The sequence below is a fragment of the Chanodichthys erythropterus genome, chromosome 14, assembly GCF_024489055.1.
Source record: "Chanodichthys erythropterus isolate Z2021 chromosome 14, ASM2448905v1, whole genome shotgun sequence".
NCBI classification, from domain to species: domain Eukaryota; kingdom Metazoa; phylum Chordata; class Actinopteri; order Cypriniformes; family Xenocyprididae; genus Chanodichthys; species Chanodichthys erythropterus.
Window position 1 is genome coordinate 40,716,524 of NC_090234.1, and position 23,376 is coordinate 40,739,899.

A 23,376-nucleotide genomic window follows, 5' to 3' on the forward strand; every position below is an offset into this window, starting at 1 on the left:
TTTTGAGATCTGATTGGGTAAACTAAAGAGTTAATGAGAGAACTTCATCAACCTTGCACACAAATGAAAACCCTTTGTCTCCCTCTTACTTTCCAGCCAGACCAACATCTTTCCTTTGGGATAACTATCAAAGCAATTGTAATTAGAGGGGCATTAAATTGAAAAGAGTCTGCTAAATTTACTAAAAGTAACTAAGTAAATGAAGTTTCTAACAAACTTTTTGAAAGATCACCTCACATAATGAAACAACAAAGGGCTCAAAGACTTCTGGAGTAAAGGTCCTTTTGATTTTATTTTTCTTCCTAAACACTATATATGGTTATAGTAGCAACAAACTCCACAATGGCACTTTCATAAGCAACTGCAATATGTAAAGGTTGATTTTGAGGTAATTCATTTCAAACTGACTTTTAAATATTTAAGATTTACACTACAGTTCGAAAATTGCTAAAATTTGCTCAAATGTTTCATGTTTTTGAATAAAGGGATAGTTCACCTAAAAATGAAAATTGTCCCATGATTTATTCACCCTCCAGCCACCCTACAGTAGGTGTATATGACTATCTTCTTTCGGACAAACACAATCAGAGATATATTTAAAAATATCCAAGGTTTATAATGGTTGTAAATGGGGGGGGGGGGGGGGGGGGCAAAAATAAAGTAATCCATACGACTCCAGTGGGTTAATAAAGGCCTTCTGGAGTGAAGCGAAGAATTTTTGTAAGAAAAATATCCATATTTAAAATTTTATAAATTCAAATAACTAGCTTCCAGCGAACGATCGTATGTAGAATGTGCAAGTCGATTTGGGCCAGAAGAGCAATCTTTGACCTGGATGCAATGATGAACGTGGAGGTGCAGAGGAGAGCCAAACCAGGTCACAAATTAGAAGTCTAAAATGAGAAATTTTAAACAGAAATGTCAGCGGATTTCGATATGAGAAGAGGAGCTTAAATTTGTTGCACAGCCCTATTTGTTTGAACCTTGAGAGGCGTCTAAGCTTACGATACTCCTACATCCTGCGTCATACATTGTGTCAGAGGATTACTCATTTGACGCAAATCAACTTGTGCATTCTGCGCACAGTCGCCCGCCGGAAGCTAGTTATTTGAATTTATAAAGTTTTAAATATGGATATTTTTCTAACAAAAACAAATCACTTTGCAGAAGGCCTTTATTAACCCCCTGTAGTTGTATGGATTTCTTTTTTATGGATGGTGCATTATTTTTGTTTGAAAGACTTTTGTAATTATACGAGTGAACCCCTCTGGGGTGCCGGTCAGAGTGAAATTTTGTACAAGGATGAGGAGACAGGTCATCAGGTTTAGATGATGTATTGATAAAAGATAAGCAACATGGTACAGGTAGATATCAGTTACAGGCAGTAGAGGCATTAGACTGGAACACAAGAAATACAATAAAGGATAATGAATAACTAAAAACAGTTTGGCATATACAATAATAAACGTCCATTGCTACATAAAGGCAGTCAAAGTATATTAAATCCTCATCAGTAACACTTCTACATAAAATGTATATCCAAGAGAGGAAAATTGTACATTATAAGCCATAAGCAATCATCTAACAGGATAAACATAACTCCATATAATCACAGATATAATGGATATAATTATAGTGTGATCGCTCGTCTGGTATAAACAGCTCACAATATCAAAGTCACAAACTTATTGTTGTAAACCAAAACAGTGATAAACATACACAAACAGAAGAAATAATCACATATGGAATAGCATCAACAGAAACAATGGCTGCGGGCCAGTGGCATAGCAAGTGGCATATAAATATTTTACACCCCCCATCCCCCTCGGTTCCCCACAACCCCTTAAATGTTAAAAGGACAAGATAATACATCGGACATTTAAACAGATATTTTATTGTGAAAAAAAGGACTGACCTGAAGGAAAATGCTAAATCTGAATTCAGGTAATAAACTCGCTCACTCGATCTTTCTCTCAATACTCTTCTACATAATACAGTAAGCTTCAATGAACAATATCAATTTATTAATATCAAATATCAGTTTGCGTTGCTAAGAGTGGTTGCTAAGGGTGTTGTGTAGTGATACACAGAACCATTGGGTGAAGCGGTTATAGCCGTGTATTATTGTAAATAAAACACAGCTATTGACCAATCAGATTCAAGGACAGGAACTAACCATTTTATAAGGGTGAGTAAATCATGGGATAATTTTTGGGTGAACTAACCCTTTAAGGCAAATTCACACCACACAGACAGACGGCAACAGAGCAATCAGTGTGTTACCCCAGTCGGAGTCTGTTGGCATCTGTCAGAGCTTGTTTTTGCTGATTGAACATGCTGAATCTGAGAAGTGACATGCTGTAATGTAGGTGACTGTCAGTGTTGGCCTGCGTCTGTCGGTGCAGCGTGAATTGGGTCTTTTTGTTCAGTAAGTCTGCATTTATTTGATCAAAACTACAGTAAAACAGCAATATTGTGAAATATTATTAACTTCTATTTGAATATTAAAAAAAAAATAAGTGTAGAGCTGAACATACAGCATCATTACTCCAGTCTTCAGTGTCACATGATCCTTCAGAAATTATTCTAATATGCCGATTTGATGCCAAAGAAACATTTAGAAGAATTATCATATATATATAATTTATTTTGCGTTTCACATTAATTAAAAAAAAAAAATAATAATAATAAATAAATAAATACAATATCTGTGCTCCAGCAAACTTTTTGTCATAAAGGGACACAGATTAGGTTGTGAAACATGCTCGCACTATATGGCTTAAAGATATACACAATTCAGTTACAAAAAGCAGGAAAAAAAAAAAAGAAATTGTTGCAGAATACTTGAGATAAAAATGGTAAAAGCTATAGAGTGGTCTAGGACGCCTAGTAGATGGAGCACCCACTCCCAGATTTAAGAATACAAGTTCATTTCCAGTCCTTGCATTCACATGCAATGTGTTTTGTCCCCCACAGTGCTCAGATGAGTTCTCCATTTATGTCGCACATTCACAGCAGTTTTACAGGATTGTATCCAAGTTCTGTCCTCTCACTGAAAATAATTTGCATCTGGTAACTCATTCCAAGCAGCTCCCTGTGATAAACATCCCTATACCTGCGGTCTTCTCATTTCTCCCACTGTCTACACATGAATCTCCTTACCTTAAAAGAACTGAACCTAGTGGGGAATGAAAGTTTTTCTGTTTATCGCCATATATTTTGGAATCAGAAGAATGTACATTTTCATTAAAACAGGCATTTAGCCTATTGCAGCATTATATATTATGTTATATGTTTAAGGGGAGGACTCTGAACCTCTGTCACAGTTAGAGAAATCTTATTTCCTTTCTATCCACATTTCACACACACACACACACACACACACACACACACACACACACACACACACACACACACACACACACACACACACACAAAAAGGTATAATTCATGAATAGGGAATTAGTAGTCAATTTCCTTTTAAAAAATAAATAAATAAAAATGCAAAACTTTGATCATGAATCATCAGTGACTCAATATGTATTAGTACTATTTAAAAACAACTTGTGCCAACTAACACACAATTACATGTTTTGAGTAATACATTAGTCATCAACAAATAAACAGTAGAGGCTCAAACAACAGAGAATTTGGTTAAAGAGGACAATTATGTTCGTAAGATTGACTTTAGTGTGGTATGAATAATGACTGCGTGATGAGAATGTGTGCATGGATGAAGCTATTCAAAGATAAGTTAGTCTGCAAGTTAGGGACTGAATATAAAATTGTCTCACATACTTTTCATCGAGCTGACATTTAAACCATTCAACTAAAATCAATGAGAGTGCAAGCTGGCATTCAACGTAGACTATCTTTAACGTCATCTGGGGGCCGTCACGGCTGCGGCTGACACTTCTGCAGACCCTTCATATGTCTTTAAGGATATGCAAATATGACATATTGAGCTTATGGCTTTATTTCCTCCTAGAGAGTTTTACTCCACCTGAGTCAAATATAACACAACAGAACACAGAAGAAACAGAAACTTAGTGTCTGGAGCTAGTGCACCTCTGCCGTAGGGTTATTATTGATAACTAAAAGTACTATTAAAACAGTTTTGTGCATTGAAATTGTCACGGTTGGTAGACACAAGCCAACATGAATGACTAAGGAATTCAACCTAAATAGTCTTCAATCCACACATAGAAATACACAGGAGAATCTCAGAAGAACATTCACGCAAACCACATTTAACACTTTGCAACAACACAGCCTTGTTTTTGCATCAACTTTCAGCACCTATTACAATGTCTGATGTTTACGTTTCATGTTGCATGAGAAAGTCACATAAACCATGCAAAATCTGATCAGAGCAGTCAGACTGAAACGGATTTCCAGAAATGCGATTTAAATAGGATTCCAAACTACATATGAATGTAGTTCAAAATTTCATGTGATTTTTGTCCATTCAGACGTACTAAATCTGATCAGATTTCAATCATATATGCACAGAAATGACAGTCTGAACAAGGCTATAGAGAACTAAACTAAACACAGGTGGGTGTAATCAGTAGCCTAGGTAACAAACTGGCACAGAAACTAGGGGTGCATCTCAATCAGCTCCCTAGCTCCTCTTTGTATAACATCATTACTGGTATTTATGAACAACAGCAGAGCTGATATCTTTCTAACATTACTTGTATTTAACCCTTTCACAAGTGAGTTTAAAAAATTCTAGCTGACCACCCCAGAGTGAGTTAAGGCAAACATTATTTTTAGAACATAAAACCTTATTAATTTCATGCCGACGCATCATGCTTTTAAATTTATTTTACTTTACCACATGTAATTGTGAAAATAAGTATGTATATTTAACAAGGAGAGAATCTAGGGTTCTTTAAAGCCTAAAAGAGCCTCTTACACTATCAAGCCAGAAGGCGGGCCCTTAGAAAAATATTATCAAAGGCCCAGCCGTCAGCCTGACTGTTAAAGAAGCACCTGAGTATGTAAAATGAAACCAAAACCCAGGAGGTGGAGGAAGAAGGGGTGAGGGCAGATGTAAAGTCGCCCTCGCAACGAGAGGGAATCAATTACGGACGCTACTGGTATATGTGATTGATCACCTCCTTCAAAACCAGCTTCTTCCATCTCGAGTGCTGCTGTCTCTGTGCCTTGCTCCGAAAAAGGAGGAGGCGCCCGAGCGGCCATACTGGACCTCTGGCCGTGTCTCTGAGCCTCAGCTCGAGATGGACCAGCCTCCTGACTAACTGCATGTTTAGAATATATATATATATATATATATATATATATATATATATATACACACACACACACACACACACACACACAAATACAATACAAACGCAGCTGTGTTTACAATTGATCACCCATCTCACTCTCGCTTCTTCCCCCTCCCGTCTATCTGGCCTCACATACAAATCTGAATGGCTAGGGGTTTTTCCATGCCCTCCCGATCTCAGACATGGAGATCAGGAAGGAATGGAAAAGGTTATAGGAGCTGCAGAGCTTATGGACAGAAAGGAACAGCTTGTAGAGCTGTCCGCGTGCGGCCCCTTTCTTAACGCGCCCTCGCAGCAGCCGCAGCGTGCCAGAAGCACGTCCCACAAACACCAGCAGCTCTGCATACACAGCAGCCAGAAGACCGCTTGCTGCCGGACGCGAAGGCGTCAAACACGGACATTATCATCATCCAACAACTCATCCTCATCAGCCCCGGGGGAGCTGAGAGAGAATACAAATCTCTCAAACTTCACAACGTGCTAACCTGCAAGCCCCATGATTGCAGCTGCCATTATGCCAAAACACAAACGGGGCCAGAATCATCAGGCACAGATGACAGGCCTCTTCCCTCGAGTAGAGTGCCGAATGAAAGCGGAGCATCCCGATAGGGAGACGCTCACAGTAAATAACAGAAAAACACACAGACAGCGCCCTCAAGCACTGTCTATGTGCGCTCCTCTCCCAGACAGAAAATGCCCAGAAATGTGTACATCATGTTTCAAAACCCTGGGACACGGATGAACACACTCTCTTGAAACGTTTGTAAGGCATAATATAGATTCCCTTACTGGATTCGATACAATAGCGATCAAACAGAACAGTCGCGAAAGACGAAAAAAGATACTGACTGATTCTCTAGGCGCTCCTTATATACTTCCTGGTATAGCGCTATGATGACGTCATTGGCTGTCGCTGGCCAAATGCTATTGGAGTGGTTTGATTGGCCCTGTCCCAAATGGCGCACTTCATGTGGACTTTCGGTCTCGTGGACTTAAATTGCGCATACTCGCTGAGTCTATGAATCCGTAGGCCATCCCATTCAGTAATAGTACACCACTTATTTTTTTGGACTACACCACTGTATGTGAACATGTTCTGCATTTATTTTCCCCAGGTTTTTTTTTTCTTTTCTTTTCTTTTCTTTTCTTTTCTTTTCTTTTCTTTTCTTTTTTTTTAAGTATTTGAATGTGCGGCAACTATAGTTGCCAGTGGGAAAATATGTTGTATGCACCCCTCAGTGTAAAATTTGAATAGGAGGATAACATTTATGCATAATTTTGCTAACTCAAAATAACTGCTTTCAACAAATCAACAGATCAATCAAAGTTGAAGAATTTGATGCAAACACAAAAATGCTGCATCTAGCATATAATTTCTTAAAGGAACACTCCACTTTTTTTGAAAATAGGCTCATTTTCCAACTCCTCTAGAGTTAAACAGTTGAGTTTTACCGTTTTCGAATCCATTCAGCCGATCTCCGGTTCTGGCGGTACCACTTTTAGCATAGCTTAGCATAATTCATTGAATCTGATTAGACCGTTAGCATCGAGCTTAAAAATTACCAAAGAGTTTTGATATTTTTCCTATTTAAAACTTGACTCTTCTGTAGTTACATCGTGTACTAAGACCGGCGGAAAATGAAAAGTTGCGATTTTCTAGGCTGATATGGCTAGGAACTATACTCTCATTCAGGTGTAATAATCAAGGAACTTTGCAGCCGTTCCATGGCTGCAGCAGTGCAATGATATTACGCAGCGTCTCTCACAAACGTCTCCATGGTTGCAAGGCACGTTCCCTGTGCAAGCAGGGACAACCGAGTGATCCAGATACCCCCGAACCCATGCAAGTCAATGCTTATCATCTCTCGGAGGAGGAGAGAAACCGCCGTCTGGTTAACCGCCTGTGTCTATATTGTGGCAGTCCTGGTCATGTGCGCAACACTTGTCCCATACGCACTCGCCCACAAGATCAACGCTCGGTGAGTGAGTCTAACCCATATTACAATTCTGAAATGTCTGTCTCTGTACCTGTCACTTTGCTGACTCATGACAATCGCCTAGATACTATAGCACTATTGGTAAATTTTATCTCTCTGTCTTTTGCTCAGCAGCACGACATTCCCTTAATTAAATGCTCCTCTCCTCTCACAGTGGAAGCCATAGATGGACGACCACTGGGAACCAGACGAGTTAATTCCATTACACAGCAGCTTACGATGCAGACGGGCATCTTTCACACAGAAACCATACAATTTCACGTATTACCCACCTCCACCTCATCAGTTATACTCGGCCTACCATGGTTACGCACACACAACCCAGTCATCTGTTGGAAAGAAGGTCAGATCACTCAATGGAATAAGAACTGTTTTGATAAATGTCTGTCGTCCGTCACATCACTTCCTCTCAGATCCATTCAGAATGGCGATCTCTCAGTCATCCCTGTTCTCCAAGTCTCCAAAGATTACCAAGACCTCTCCATAGCATTCAGCAAGGAATGCGCCTCCCAATTACCACCTCACCGTACATACGATTGTGCCATCGAGCTCATCCCAGGTGCGACACCGCCTAGAGGCCGTATTTTCCCGCTGTCGCAACCAGAGTCAGATTCAGATTCTATGAAGAAGTACATAGAGGAGGAGTTGGCTAAGGGCTTCATCCGTCCATCCACGTCACCGGCCTCGGCGGGCTTCTTCTTCGTGAGTAAAAAGGACGGCGGTCTCCGCCCCTGCATTGATTACCGAGGTCTAAACGAGATAACAGTCAAGTTTCGCTATCCTCTGCCTTTGGTTCCCGCAGCTTTGGAACAGCTCCGCTCAGCCAGGGTCTTCACCAAGCTCGACTTGCGTAGTGCTTATAACCTGATCCGCATCAGAGAGGGGGACGAGTGGAAAACCGCCTTCTCGACTGCGACTGGGCACTACGAATACCTGTTTATGCCCTTCGGGCTTGTCAATAGTCCGTCCGTTTTCCAGTCGTTCATCAATGATGTGTTCAGGGACATGCTGAACCGCTTTGTGTTTGTCTACATCGATGACATCTTGATTTACTCAGACACCATGCAGGAACACGTCCAACAGGTCAGACAGGTGCTCAAACGCCTTATCCAGTATCAGCTCTACGCAAAAGCCGAGAAATGTGAATTCCACAAATCCTCCATCTCCTTTCTAGGCTACATCATCAGCCCAGAGGGCGTAGCTATGGATGAGAAGAAGGTTGATACCATCCTGAACTGGCCACAGCCCGCACCATCAAGGAGATGCAGCGATTCCTGGGCTTCTCTAAGTTTTATAGACGGTTCATCCGTAACTTCAGCAATATAGCCAGTCCTCTCACCGACATGATAAAGAAGGGACGGAGCCAACGCAATTGGAATCCCACTGCTGGAAATGTGTTTCGACAGCTCAAGGAACGTTTCACGTCTGCACCCATCCTGCATCACCCTGACCCATCTATGCCCTTCGTTGTCGAGGTGGACGCATCCAACACTGGTCTCAGCGCCATCCTGTCTCAACGACAAGGTAACCCCCTTAAACTGTTCCCGTGTGCTTACTATTCCAGAAAACTGAATGCTGCGGAGAGGAACTACGACGTCGGAGATCGGGAGTTACTGGCCATGAAGGCGGCCTTCGAGGAATGGCGTCATTGGCTGGAGGGAGCTACTCACCCATTCGTCGTACTAACAGATCACAAGAACCTTGAATACCTCCGCACCGCCAAGAGGCTGAACCCTCGCCAAGCCCGTTGGTACCTGTTCTTCTCACGCTTCGATTTCACTGTGACATATCGACCCGGTTCAAGAAACATCAAGGCAGACGCCCTATCACGCCAGTTTGAAGGTGAGCAAGAGAACAAAAATCCTGTAACCATACTGCCCTCTTCTCTTGTCATTGCCCCTGTACAGTGGGATATTATTACGGAACTGGAGCAGATCAACTCAGAGACCGAGGTTCCACAAGACTGCCCTCCAGGGAGGACCTACGTCCCGCCGGTCCTGCGCAGCCGTGTGCTGGAGATGGTCCACAATTCACCCGCACATGGTCATCCTGGCATTACCGCAACCATCCATCTAGCACAAGAACGGTTCTGGTGGCCTTCCATCTCCAGGGACACCACACAGTTCGTCAAAGCATGCCAGGTCTGTAACCGGAATAAACCATCCCATCAACTCCCAGCTGGCTTACTGCATCCTCTACCAGTGCCTCAACGCCCGTGGTCACACATTGCAGTAGACTTCATTACCGATCTTCCTGCATCTGAGGGCAACACCACCATACTCACTGTGGTGGATCGCTTCTCCAAAGCATACCGCCTTATCCCCTTACCTAAACTACCCACGGCCTTGCAGACCGCTGAGCACCTATTTCAATGGGTGTTCCGCATATATGGCCTACCAGAGGACATTGTGTCTGACCGCGGTTCACAGTTCACTTCCCGTTTATGGTCAGCCTTCTGTCAAGCTCTGAATATTAATGTCAGCCTGTCTTCCGGGTACCATCCACAATCCAACGGGCAGACCGAGCGCATGAACCAGGAACTCACTCGCTATCTTCGGTCCTACTGCAACAGCAATCAGGACGATTGGTCCCGTTACCTCCTATGGCCGGAGTACGCCCAGAATTCTCTACGTAAGCCTGCAACCGGTCTAACCCCCTTTCAATGAATCCTGGGTTTTCAACCCCCTCTGTTCCTTTGGTCCGGCGAGCCCACGAACGTACCCGCCATCAATGACTGGTTAAATCCTAGCGAGGCTACATGGGACAGAGCACATGTACATCTACAACACGCTGTTCGTCGTCAAAAAGAACAAGCTGATCGCCGCCGTCGCTCCGGGCCCACCTATCAGCCAGGACAATGGGTATGGTTGTCAACCAGAGATCTACGACTCCGACTCCCATGCAAGAAACTAAGTCCAAGGTATGTTGGTCCATTTCAGATAACTCGTCAAATTACACCAGTTTCATTCCGTTTGGCTTTGCCTAATCACTACCGCATTTCTCCTACCTTCCATGTTTCTCTGCTAAAACCTGCCGATGGTCCCCCCACCCGTCATGGTCGATGGCGAGGAGATCTTCCAGGTCCACGAACTGCTGGACTCCAGACGCCGCGGTCGCACACTCCAATATCTGGTTGACTGGGAGGGGTTTGGTCCGGAGGAATGTTCTTGGGTCGACTCGGATGATATTCTGGACCCTAATCTGGTGGCAGAGTTCCACGCTAACCATCCGGAAAAACCGGCCCCTCGTCCTAGAGGAAGACCGCGGCGTCGCCAACATCCTCGCGCCAGGAGGCGCTCGCAGGAGGGGGGATCTGTCACAGAGACGAACTCCGTGATTCCCTCCTCTGGCCATCGGAGGGAACCATCACCCGAATACTGACACACACTACATTTCCCAGAAACACATACCTTGGACTAATCTCTACACCAGCTGTTGCCTATTACACGGACTATAAAGGACTTTCCATCACGCTCCCTGGTCGCGAAGTCTTGTTTCTGCCCCGGCGTACATTTCTGAGCATTATTACCTGTTTTGATTTCCTGTTACTGACCTTGCTGTTTACCGTTACTGATCCTGTGCTGCCTGTCTACCGACCCTTGCCTGTTACTACGTTTTGTGTTTGCTTTCTGCCTGTCCCGACCTGTTTGCCTGTTTTCTCGACCACAATTCAGTCTGCCTCTGTTACACCTGTCTGCCCTTGTTATACCCTGCCTGTACGACTTCTCTTTATATATATAAAGCATGCAAATGGATCCCAATCAGAGTGATGAGTCGTTACAAGTTCCTAGCCATATCAGCCTAGAAAATCACAACTTTTTATTTTCCATCGGTCTTAGTACACGATTTAACTACAGAAGTGTCAAGTTTTAAATAGGAAAAATATCAAAACTCTTTGGTCATTTTTAAGCGCGATGCTAACGGTCTAATCAGATTCAATGAACTATGCTAAGCTATGCTAAAAGTGGTACCGCCAGAACCGGAGATCGGCTGAATGGATTCGAAAACGGTAAAACTCAACTGTTTAACTCTAGGGGAGTTGGAAAATTAGCCTAATCAACAAAAAAAATTTATATTAACATGAAAATGACTTTTCTTTGGGAGGGTTTGCCTTTGCTATGATTCCTGGAAGTAGGGGTTGGAAGTTGTCAGCCTCATGTCACAGGAATGAAGTGAATACCATTTTTTTGTTCTTAAAATCCTTTATTTGGTTGTTTGCTTGCATGCCGTTGAGACTTAAAACAAGGAAAACATCTAGAAAAAACTTACAAAAGGAAAATGACAACCATACACTGCGGCAACTATAGTTATATATATAACTATATATAGTTGCCGGTGGGCTAAAATGGGTTAACACTAAACACTGTGCTGTAACATTTCCGAAACACACTCAAAACGATTGACCAATCATACCACACTGATCCAGCTGACCAATCAAAGGATATTTTGCTTTTTGGAAGGATGGGCTAGAGACAGGAAATTTGTATTGTATTTCCCGTACAACAACGTAACTCGCTGCTTCACTACCATAGTACGATGCATCATTGAACAAATCAACTAGCTAGTCACAACTGTTTGCCGAAACTGTATTGTCGCAAACATGTGTTTCAGCCAGTTTGGTGAATGATGTTACACAGGTGGTGGAGTAATAACTTCTTTAAATGAATCTGATTAAGATCAAATTAATTCTGGATTTTTTTTTGCTATAAATTATGGACATGGCATCTGAGGACTAATTCTCGTCTTTCTCAGTTATTTTGCTTTATTTCCAGATTCAATCATAGGCTCTTTCTTATGTACCAGAGCATGTACGCACATGCACACTCTTCAAAAATGGTGCTTAAGATATCTTGACAAACCAAGAGATGTACTGCAATAATGTCAAATATGTGGAAAAAAATAGTGTTTTGAACATTCAAGCATGACAAGTATATATTAGCCTTGACCCTGGAACTTCTCAAAGAGAAATATTGAATACAATTTACTCACTTTCCATTTAGAACATGTTGCTTACAAAGCGGCTTATGGAACTTTAATTGCATGTACAGTCCCTAGGGCTGATCTAGGCTGAAGTGCCTAGATCAAAGGCACAATGCTGATGAAGAGCTTGATTATCACAGTAACTCTCTCTTCCTTGTCACCTTCAAATGAACCGTTAGGAACCTAGGCCATCAACCATTAGGAATACATGACCTGGATTACACTTTAATCAGTCAGCTTCCCATTCCTCATGTTATATATCAGACACTGTTGAACAGGTCTCTGATGAAGTCACAGATGATTCAAAGCCTAAATTAAAGATTTGTGATTCCTAGGTCATTTCTCAACCCTTTCATTCTTTGTTGCCATGGCGCTAACATTTAGGAGCATGATGACTTACAGCCCATGGCCTCGTGTGCAGGGCAGCCTGTGATGAAGCCAGAGAACAGAGCATCATTAGAAAGGGATAAACCACTTTCCCTGCTGATGACACAGTCCACTCAACAGCCTCTAGGGAATCAGAGATAAGGACAGCAATAATAAGAAAGAAAGAAAAAAAAACCTTTAATGACAGCATGGGTCACAGAAAAGGCCAACGTGAAGTTAATAGCACACACACAGTGGCATTACAAAGTGTGTTAAAAAGGCATGATTTCATTCAAGGGTTTCCCTGTAAGTGCCCTGACAGTTTCAGTATAGAAATACATCACTGATCCTTGACAAACATGTTCCACAACATCACCTGCCATTAGTTTTGAAAACAGCAGCATTTTCATTTCAGTTGTATCAGAGATGATTCATAGAATTTCATTAACACATTTTACGTTTTCTTTTCATTTCAACAGCTAATAATGTGTTGCTAATGTTACACAAACCATGTTCCCATTTGCCATCTCGGAGTCAGACAGCTGCCTTCTAAAAATCAGCATCTATCATAATAGAAAAGCCCTCGTACTTTGATGGGATTCGTTACAAGTTTGTGACGTAGGAATTGGGGGCAGTTTCAAGCCAGGTTTTTGAGACTGTCTTTGCTTTGGTGCGCTGTCGTTTTATGGAGATATTACTCAGCAATGGTGTTATGAATCTGCACACTGTTTGTTTTAAAGCATATTTAAAATACCACATAGACATAAACAACATTTCAAAACTTGATTTTCACCACTGTGGTCTTTAAAGGTGCCCTAGATTGTTTTTTTACAAGATGTAATATAAGTCCTAGATGTCCCTTGAATGTGTCTGTGAAGTTTCAGCTCAAAATACCCCATAGATTTTTTTTTAATAAATTTTTTTAACTGCCTATTTTGGGGCATTATTAACTATGCACTGATTTTTTCAGCACGGCTCCTTTAAGAGATGCGCTTCCTCTGCCACACGAGCTCTCGACTATATATACATCTCATAAACACAGTTCGCTCAGCTAATATAACCCTCTAATGGATCTTTACAAGATGTTCGTCATGCATGCTGCATGCATGCTTCCAATTATGTGAGTAAAGTATTTATTTAGATGGTTACGTTTGATTCTGTGTTAGTTTGAGGCTATAGAGTCTGGGAACGTGACGTCAGCAGCGCATTGCATTCTGGGACATTAGGTCACGGACAGTACAGTAGAGACTGGGAAATAGTGGAGGAAGATGTTAAAATTTATATTATAAAGTTAAAAACATATTCGAATGGTGAACGCTGACTGTGGTATGAACTATATGCATATACTGACCAGCGTGGAAAACGAATGTGAAATGGAGCGCCATTTTGTCCCATTTTTGGGACATTCTAAAAAGCTTAACGTGGCGTAATGTAAGTAAACAACATACTAATAGCCCAGAATTTGAACGCAACTCGTTTAATTTCATGTTAAACGTTTTCCTCCCATAGAAACTGTATGTAACAGTTACAGCAAAGCAGATAAGAATATGAACAGAACCTGTCTTATTACACTTTAAGTCACTGTCCATTAAGTGTTTTCTTTATGGGAGGAAAATGCGTATGTGTTAAATGTGTTGCGTCCATATTCTGGGCTCATCTGCTTTTCTGTAGTAAACACCAAACCAATAAAGCATTAGCATTAGTAAATTAAGCCACGTTAAGCTTTTTCACGTTAAGCATGTTATAATGTCCCTCATTTTCTGCCTTCCAGCTTAGAAACACAATGCAAGTGAAACTAAATAATTCTGACCAAAATTTGGCTTTGTCATTTGTATTTATTACAGATTAATAACTTCTGATCCGTTTGAATATGTACGTGCTCACGCCATGAATAATGTACGAAAACGCGTTTAGAAATGTCATTTGTGATTTAGCTCGTTGCGATCAACGTCTCTGATTCATTGTTCAGCTTGTCTCGGTAAGAAATCATGTATTTATTCCATTTAGGTCCAGTAAAACTTACTTGGTGTAGCGATTCCACAATATAATTAATTTCAGAGCTGCATTACAGAGGATCATGCTGTTATGTTATCCCTCAATGCTTTAACATGAAGAAATCTGGGCGATATGATGATATGCTGGCTGAGATCATCTATATTGTGTTTATTATTTTATCTGGTAGATATATCGGTGCCACTTAGTTATTAAAAAACTGAAATCTCTTTTGTCCTGTGTGTGGTCCGATAGAAGGCGTCAGTATGATTTCTATGCGTGTGTATATCGTGTCCTGGCCACACAACTGAGCGATCAAATGAACACAACAGATTCAAATATTAGTCCATTTATTTTCAGCAAGTACAAGCAGCTCTTTAAAAAATTAACGTAAATAAAGTCGTTGCATTATATAGCCGTTAGCCGCAGAGCATAGAGCTTGGCAAACTACATCACTGCGCGTTGCATTCTGGGTAGTCGCCGCCATGTTTTATGTCACACTCAGGAGCGTACAATGACAATAAATACAAATCACCAGATGAACGAAGGTCTTACAGGTTTGGAAGGACATGTTGTGAATAATTAATGAGAGAATTTTCATTTTTGATATTACTAACCCTTTAAAATGATCAGGTAACAGTAAATATATTTATAATTTAACAAAATATTTCTATTTTAAAGGTGCCCTAGAATCAGAATTTGAATTTTCCTCGGCATAGTTGAACAACAAGAGTTCAGTACATGGAAAAGACATACATTGAGTTTCAAACCTCATTGTTTCCTCCTTCTTATGTAAATCTCAATCAAGTAAATCGCAACATTTCCTGCGGATGCACTGTTTAGTTTAATCTCCCGAGTGGGGAATCCAAAAGAAATCCTCACTGATCAGGGCACGGCGTTTATGTCACGCACGTTACGCGAACTTTACGAATTGTTTGGCACTAAATCCGTGCATACCAGCGTCTTTCACCCACAAACGGACAGGCTGGTCGAACGGTTTAATCACACGCTTAAATCCATGATTCGTAAATTCGTTCAAGAGGATGCCAAAAATTGGGATAAGTGGTTGGAACCTCTATTATTTGCAGTGTGAGAGGTCCCGCAAGCCTCCACGGGGTTTTCCCCCTTCGAGCTTCTCTTTGGACGCCAGCCCCGTGGGGTATTAGACGTCCTAAGAGAGACCCGCCCTGGAGACCTCCGCACCCGTCTGCACCTCCCCCCGCACCTGCGTGCAGGTTTCCAGGGCGCCCACCCCCCTCCCCTGTTGTTCCATCTAGAGGCGAGTGCATACGCCTACCGGGGAGGGGGAGGTAATGTCACAGTCACGCCTTCCCAGACTCCAGTTCCCAGTATCCTCCTTGTTTGCACACCTGTTGGCACTTCCCTCATCAGCTTTCCCACCTTTTCTGGATTCCCTGCACCTGTTCATTGTCATCAGCACTCTCTTTAAGTTGGACTCACTCCTTGCACTCCCTGTCCATTGTTAATGTTATTCTAAGTGTGTGTTAATCCTGTATCGCTCTGTTTTGTCATTAAATACCTACTTTTGTTGAAGTCTGTGATCGTTTCATCTCTGCTACCACCACACACGTGACAGACACCAAGTAGTTTTACTGACAGCAATATATTAATTGAGTCAGATAATTCCTTCCAATCTGTTGGGGCACCAGCAAGGAATCTCACCTTGACAATGAAGAAAAATCACGGAAGATTGTTGCCTGAATTAGCATTTTATAAATTGCTGGAAGTTTATCATCTGACCAATCTGAAGGATTTACTGAGATTCGGGTGAGCTTGTAGAGCCTCTGATTATCAACACATGAATGACACAGTTTGCAATAAAAAATAAATGTATGAACAAAAATATATACAAGAGTAAAATATCACACTCACTAAATACTACTAAGGAAAAATGAATAAACTACTAAGGAAAAATGACTAAACTACTAAGAAAATTGAATCTGTAATCAAACAGAAACTACAAACTACAACACAAATGGACATTAACAAAATTGAATGCCATGTAGCTGAGCAACGGATTGGACAAAGCAATGATTGTTTAATTAGCACTGGGTCAATTGTGATCTTTCTGGATGCTGGTATGAAATGGTAAATAAGCATTTACAATGAATACAGATAACATGTCTAATGTCTAATCTGTGTACACTGACCCTAGATAAACAGTCTCTACACATATAGCAATCGCATATAGCAACAACCTAATGCCAGAAGGTTATCACATTGGTTGTGCTGTTGTTATTCCCTTATCAGGTCAGAAACTCAGAACAAGGGTTTGTTCACTTGTGAAAGCTTTTATTCCTTCATGTTGCGGAGGGGGATTACTAATCCCCACCTTTCCTGATGTGGTGATGTGATTGGGTCATAGCATTCCAGATGTCCACCGACCTTTCATCCTGCAGAACTTGTTACATTTTTTTCCAAAATTCACAATTAAATAAAACAATGTCTTTAGGACCTTGGAAATGCTTTATTTCTTTCTCAAATGTGTTCTGAACTCGTAGAGTCCAAACTTGATGTGAATTGTTGAGGTATCACATTGGTCCCACTTTATATTAAGTGGCCTTAACTACTATGTACTTACATCAAAATAAGTACATTGTACTTATTGGGTTCATACTGAATTGCAGAACACTTTTGCTGCTATTGAGGTGGATACGGGTAAGGTTAGGGACAGGTTTGGTGGTATGGATAGGTTTAAGGGTAGGAGTAAGGTGTAAGGGATGGGTCAACAGTGTAATTATAAATGTAATTACAGAAATTAATTACAGATGTAATTAAATGTAGATGTTTTAAAAATGTAAGTACAATTTAAAAACATTTATGTACACAATAAATGCATTGTATCAAATTATTAATTTAAATGTAAGTACATAGTAGTTAAGGCCACTCAATATAAAGTGGGACCATCACATTTCTGTCTCAGTGGGTGCAATTGCATTGGCTTTTATTCCAGGTGCAGTTTTCACTTTGTGTGCAAAGTTTCCTGGACGAGTAAAAATATTTTTTTGTGATTTGAAGCAAATATGTATAGAAAATGTCTTTCTTTTTGAGCATTTTTTTGTTCTTGCTGTGCTCTTGCCAGAACCTGTTTGGCAGCCCTAGGAGTCCATGGCCATTCACACCTGGGAACAAAGGCACCTTGTGATGAGATTAGCCTGTGAAAAATGCTAAGGAAACATTTAGAAAGACAGTTAACATTATATTTTTAGTGATATTTGCATGCTTACCTAGTCTGATGATTCAGCTGTGCACAGATCCAGACATTAATACTGCCTGCCCTTGTGTAATGGCTTGAACATGAGCTGGCATATGCAAATACTGGGGGCATACATATTAATGAGCTGTTTAAGGATGTCTGTTGTGAAGCTCTGGTGCCATCATGCCTGCTGTTCACTACATTGCGTGTCTCGTAAATGGTGCTCTTGCCGAAGTGATGGTGTCAACTACCTCTTGGGATAGGTCACCTAGAACCTCCACATCCCATCCAGGGACCAGAATGGAGTTTCCAGAAGTCTGGGCAGGGGTGCCATCAGTTCTGGGAACCAGTCCAGTTGGGCCAATAGGGTGTGTTGAAGGAGAATCTTGAAATGAAAGAATGCATCCTTCAGGTCGATCGCTGCAAACCAATCTTGAGGATGGATGCTTTTGAAAATGCATTTCTGTGTCAGCATTTTGAACAGTTGCTTGTGTAAAGTAGAGGTCTGCATTCCCGCGGCTCTCCTGCAGGAACCGCTGGACCCGATAAGATTTTTTTTGCTGCGCGGGATTCAATTTTGAATGAAAGGCGGATTTGCGGTCGGTAACTATAGTGTACTTAAGGCGGGAGCGGGCAGTCTGACAATAACCCGGTCGCTCCTGAGATGCTTTGACATCAGCGCATCTGTGCTTGAACTTGAAGTGAACAAAAGCATCAGTTAGCGTCACTCTGTTCTTGCGTGGATGTTAAAAAAGATTTTATTTTGCAGTATAGCTAAGCCAACAGTTTTCATTTATGTAATTTTGGCATAGCGTATAGTTTTGAGGGACATGTTGTAGGCTATTTAATTTTGCCTATTTTTCTCTGTGATATTTAGCCTATAATTCTTTGTGACATTTTTTCTCTGACATTTTTTAGGGTGTTGACAGCATCATAGACAAATAACAAATCTTGTATATGCAACATTTTATATTTGTTATCCCCAGTCACTCTCTTTCTTTAGGGGAAGTTTAAACATGAGATTCTGGAAATGATCTTTAGTGGGACCGACGGTTCGGGAAGAAAATCACTATATACAGAAAGCGGGTGAACACAGAGTGAATTTTAGGCTGGAGCAGGTGCGTGCGGAATAGAACCATTGCGGGAGCGGGACGAAAAAAACAGTCCCGTGCAGACCTCTATTGTAAAGCCACATACTCTCATTGGTACAATGAAGTAAGGGATGTAGAACCCTGTCTTCATGTCAGCTGGAGGGACCAGTTCTATCACATCTTTCGCCAGTAGGACTGCAAACTACATGCAAGACATGGGCAATGGCAGCTTTCTCTGAAGTAAACTAGATGTCTCTGAACTTGGGGGATTGGTGAACTAAATCACATAGCCAAGTCTGATGGTCCTAATGAGCCAGCGAGATTAGGACCATAGACTGGGGAGCGCTAGCCAGGCTCACAGGCTCCATCTCTGGGTTGCTCATCTCAGGGTTGCCCATCCTTTTGTTTGCCGTTCTGCTTGGTGGAGGCCTGGGCGGACTGGGCGCCCTGCCTGTGACTGACTACTCTACGCTGCTTTGCTGGAGCCTGCTGCTGATGCTGTGTGTAAGAGGGGGCAGATGCCGAAACCTAACAGAATGACAGAGAACACAGAAGATATTGTTGAATAAAGTCATTATTTTTGTTTTATTTTTGCACACAAAATGTATTCTCATTGTTTCATAAAATTTGGAACCACTGCAGTCACGTCGACTAATTTAAAGGTGTCTGTTGTACATTTCTGGACCTTGAACATAGTTGTTAAATTGCTGTCAATTGAGGAGTTAGACAGCTCTCGGATTTCATCAAAAATATCTTAATTTGTGTTCCAAAGATGAACAAAGGTCTAACCGGTTTGGAATGACATGAGGGTGAATACTTAATACTTAAACTTTTGATGCCAGTCTATGAAAAATAAATATACATTATAAATTGTTAGGAGATGGCTGGGGCTGCCGAAGAGCCTAAGCAGCTTTCAAGCATCAGAAGATGTATGAGTACAACAAAAACCTGAGTTCATCAGTGACAGCAAAGACTGGGTGACAACCATGAAAAGAGTGGTGACATCTGGAAAGTCGGTGACAGCTCGGAGAGACGGCAACCGGGGCAGAAATGGCTGGCAACCCAATCTGTATCCTCTGTGAGGAGGACTCCCACAAAGCTACGAAGAATCCAATGGAGGCTGAGCACCCCAGCTGGACAGTTATGATGGTTTTAGACCCAAGTAATGGAAAAACGACTATGAATAGCCTGTGCTTATGTGGCAAAGTCTGCAAGAACAATCGAGGAGGAGCAGCACAACGCACAGGTGTTCAACCTGGTGAGACGCAGGACAATCCAGGCCCGGAGTCATCCCACAGTGCCTTGAACCTCCACATGTTACAAACAAATCCGACAACATTAAGTTCAGCAGGAAGCGGATCAAATGGCAAGCAGCCAGTATGACTTCACTGTGGGAACAGTTTGATGAAGATGTCAACCAGATTCTGGAGGCAACGGTTAAGGGAGAGGCTGATAGAAAGCTGCAAATCATAACAACATTCATTGTCAGCATGGGAGCAGAACGGTTTGGAGAAGAGGAGTGAAAAAAATATGAGAACATCTTACTTCAAAAACCACAGAGCAGTAAGAATTTACAACATCAGGCAGGAGATGAGAGATGAGAGTGCTGAAGTCCCAGTACACAATGGAAAGCTGGTCTGTTCACAGGAATAAATTAATCAACATTTGAGCAACACATATAGTGATCCTAAGAGAGAACAGGAGTTGGGGCAGTGTGACATCTTGATAGACCCTTCTGAACCCAAAATACAGTTTGACTTGTCAGAGCTGCAGTTGAAGGAAGTCAGAGAGGTTGTTTGTAAGGCAAGGGCAGGTTCTGCACCTGGAACAAGTAACATCTCATACACAGTGTACAAGAACTGCCCTAAGGTCCTGTGTCATCTGTGGAAGATTCTGTGTGTTATCTGGAGAAAGGGAAAAAATCCAGAGCAGTGGCGATGGGCTGAAGGGGTGTGGATCCCAAAGGAGGAAAACTCAACCTAGATAGACCAGGAAAGTTCAAAGCCTGGTTGTATCAGCACAGGATCCTCCCTAGGATCCTCTGGCTGCTTCTTGTATATGCAGTGCCGATTTTGACAGTTGAGATCTTGGAGATCTTGGAGACAGTTGAGATCTTCCTCTAAGGAATTTAAAGTGATGAGGGCTAGAGAAGTGGTACAATACAGGGACTCAAGAGACATGAAAGTAGCTTCTGCAGGGATCCAAGTGAGGACTGGCAGGAAATGGGGGGCGGAAGAGGCTGTTCAGGAGGCAGAGGAAAGGCTGCGGCACAGGGACTGGTGGGAATGGTTACACAAGGCTGGGATCCTTTACGGCGACACACATGAAGAACAGTAGAGCAAAGGAAAGGAAAGGAACGGCCTTGTTCTGGAGGAAGTGAGAGCAACTGTAGAAGAGATTAGATCCTGCAGGGCAGTGGGAATGAAACAACAAGGTGCATGGACAAGATGGGAGAATGCGATAGAGAGCTAAGTTACCTGGAGAGAGCTTTGGAAGGCTGAGCCACACTACATAAATTTCTTATTCAGTCAGTGTATGATGTTTTGCCAAGTCCATCAAATCTGCATGCATGGGGGAAAATAGAGTCACCAGCATGTCTACTGTGCTCCAAGCGAGGAACCCTAGAGCATATTTTGAGCTGTTGTCCAAATGCACTTGGAGAAGGATGGTATCGATGGAGGCATGATCAAGTCCTGAAGACCATCGCTGGAGCTATCAGCGCAAGAGTTGAGAGGGCAAAGAAGTCCCGACCGAGCAAGTACAGTATTGATTTTGTCAGAGCTGGGGAGCAGCCTAAGTCTATGAAAAGGAAAACAGTTGGCATTCTGGCCTCTGCAAGGGATTGGCAGTTGTTAGTGGACCTGGACAGGCAGCTGAAGTTCCCTAGCCATATCACAGTTACCACCCTGTGACCAGACCTAGTGTCAGAATCCACAAAACAAGTTGTGCTGCTGGAACTGACAGTCCCATGGGAAGATCGCTTGGAGGAGGCCTTTGAGAGGAAGCTTTCCAAGTATGCAGGACTGGTCAGTGACTGCAAGCAGGCAGGATGGAGAGCAAGGTGTATCCCAGTGGAGGTTGGATGTATGGGATTTGCAGCATGTTCTTTAGCTAGAGCCTGCAGAAAGCTGGGGATCAAGGGAGTGAGCAAGAGGGCAGCTATCCACAGCACCATTGAAGCAGCAGGGAAGGTTTCAGTGTGGTTATGGCTTAAAAGAGGAGAGCCGTGGTGTACTAAGTAGCTAGCCAGCTGGACACAAGCTGATCAGCCCCAGCTGGGTCACCTGGAGGAGGTGTATGATGTTGTAAAACCCGAAACACCTGATGATTCCAGGAACTGAGGATGTGTCCAGCGGCATCAGAAGATGTATGAGTACAATTTTTATATATATATATATATATATATATATATATATATATATATATATATATATATATATTTATATATATATAAATTGTCATGATTGAACACAGGAAGCAAGTGCAAGTAAGGCCTTTTATTTAGAAAAAGCAGAGAATGTGAAACAGTCACTGAGATTGGAAGGCTTCGGCAGACGCAGGGACTGGGATGATCGGTTGGTGAAGGGTAGCGGTGAGATGATTCCAAGATCCAGACAAGAAACGAGAACACAATGACGATCAAAGTGGAACTGACGATGAACAACAGGGACTCCGGTCAGGAACAGACGAGACAACCACGAACAGGACACCAAACAACGATCTGACAATGGAGATGAGAATGAGGGGAGTGTTTAAAGGGTGAGTGACTGAGCAGCAGGTGGGGATGGTGATGAGTGGCAGCTGGATCCACTGATGATCCACGTGGCCTGGACACACCCACAAACACACTCGCATGCGGTAACACTTTACAATAACAGTACATGAATAACCATGAACTAATACCTGAGTTAATAGTTACTTCAACATGAACTCAAGATTAGTTAAGATATGAACTAATGAAGAGTGATCCTTAACTACGACAGGAGTCATAGGGATTCATGCATGAAAACAGAAGCCTTAACTACGCGTTAATACATGTTTGATAATTAATGCATTAATTAACATTTAGGATAAACTAAATCAAACAGTCTCTATAAGAAGGAACAATACATATTTGGACTTTGAAATAAATTTAAACAATTTATTATTGTCAGAATTTAAACTACTGACATCAGCAGCTTCATTAAAAACATTACTGAAAGGCACAGGATTAGTTTGTAATTATTTTCACTGACCCTCCTTATCAAACATATAAAATACTAAATACACTATTTAAATACACTATCTTAAAAGGTTTTGTGATATTCTTTCCTATTAAACTAAACTACTGTGACTTACATCAGTTCCTGAGGAATCGGTTCCCCAAAAAATAACCAAACAGGAAACATGAACTAAGGTCAGGGAGCGTTTGCTGGGATCAGATTCAGAAGTTC

The 23,376-nt window shown here is 41.9% G+C and overlaps 1 pseudogene; it reads left to right on the forward strand.

The window, feature by feature from the left end:
• The first annotated feature begins 20,322 nt into the window (after positions 1-20,322).
• On the forward strand, positions 20,323-22,284 carry LOC137036254 (uncharacterized; annotated as a pseudogene).
• The last annotated feature ends 1,092 nt before the right edge of the window (positions 22,285-23,376 follow it).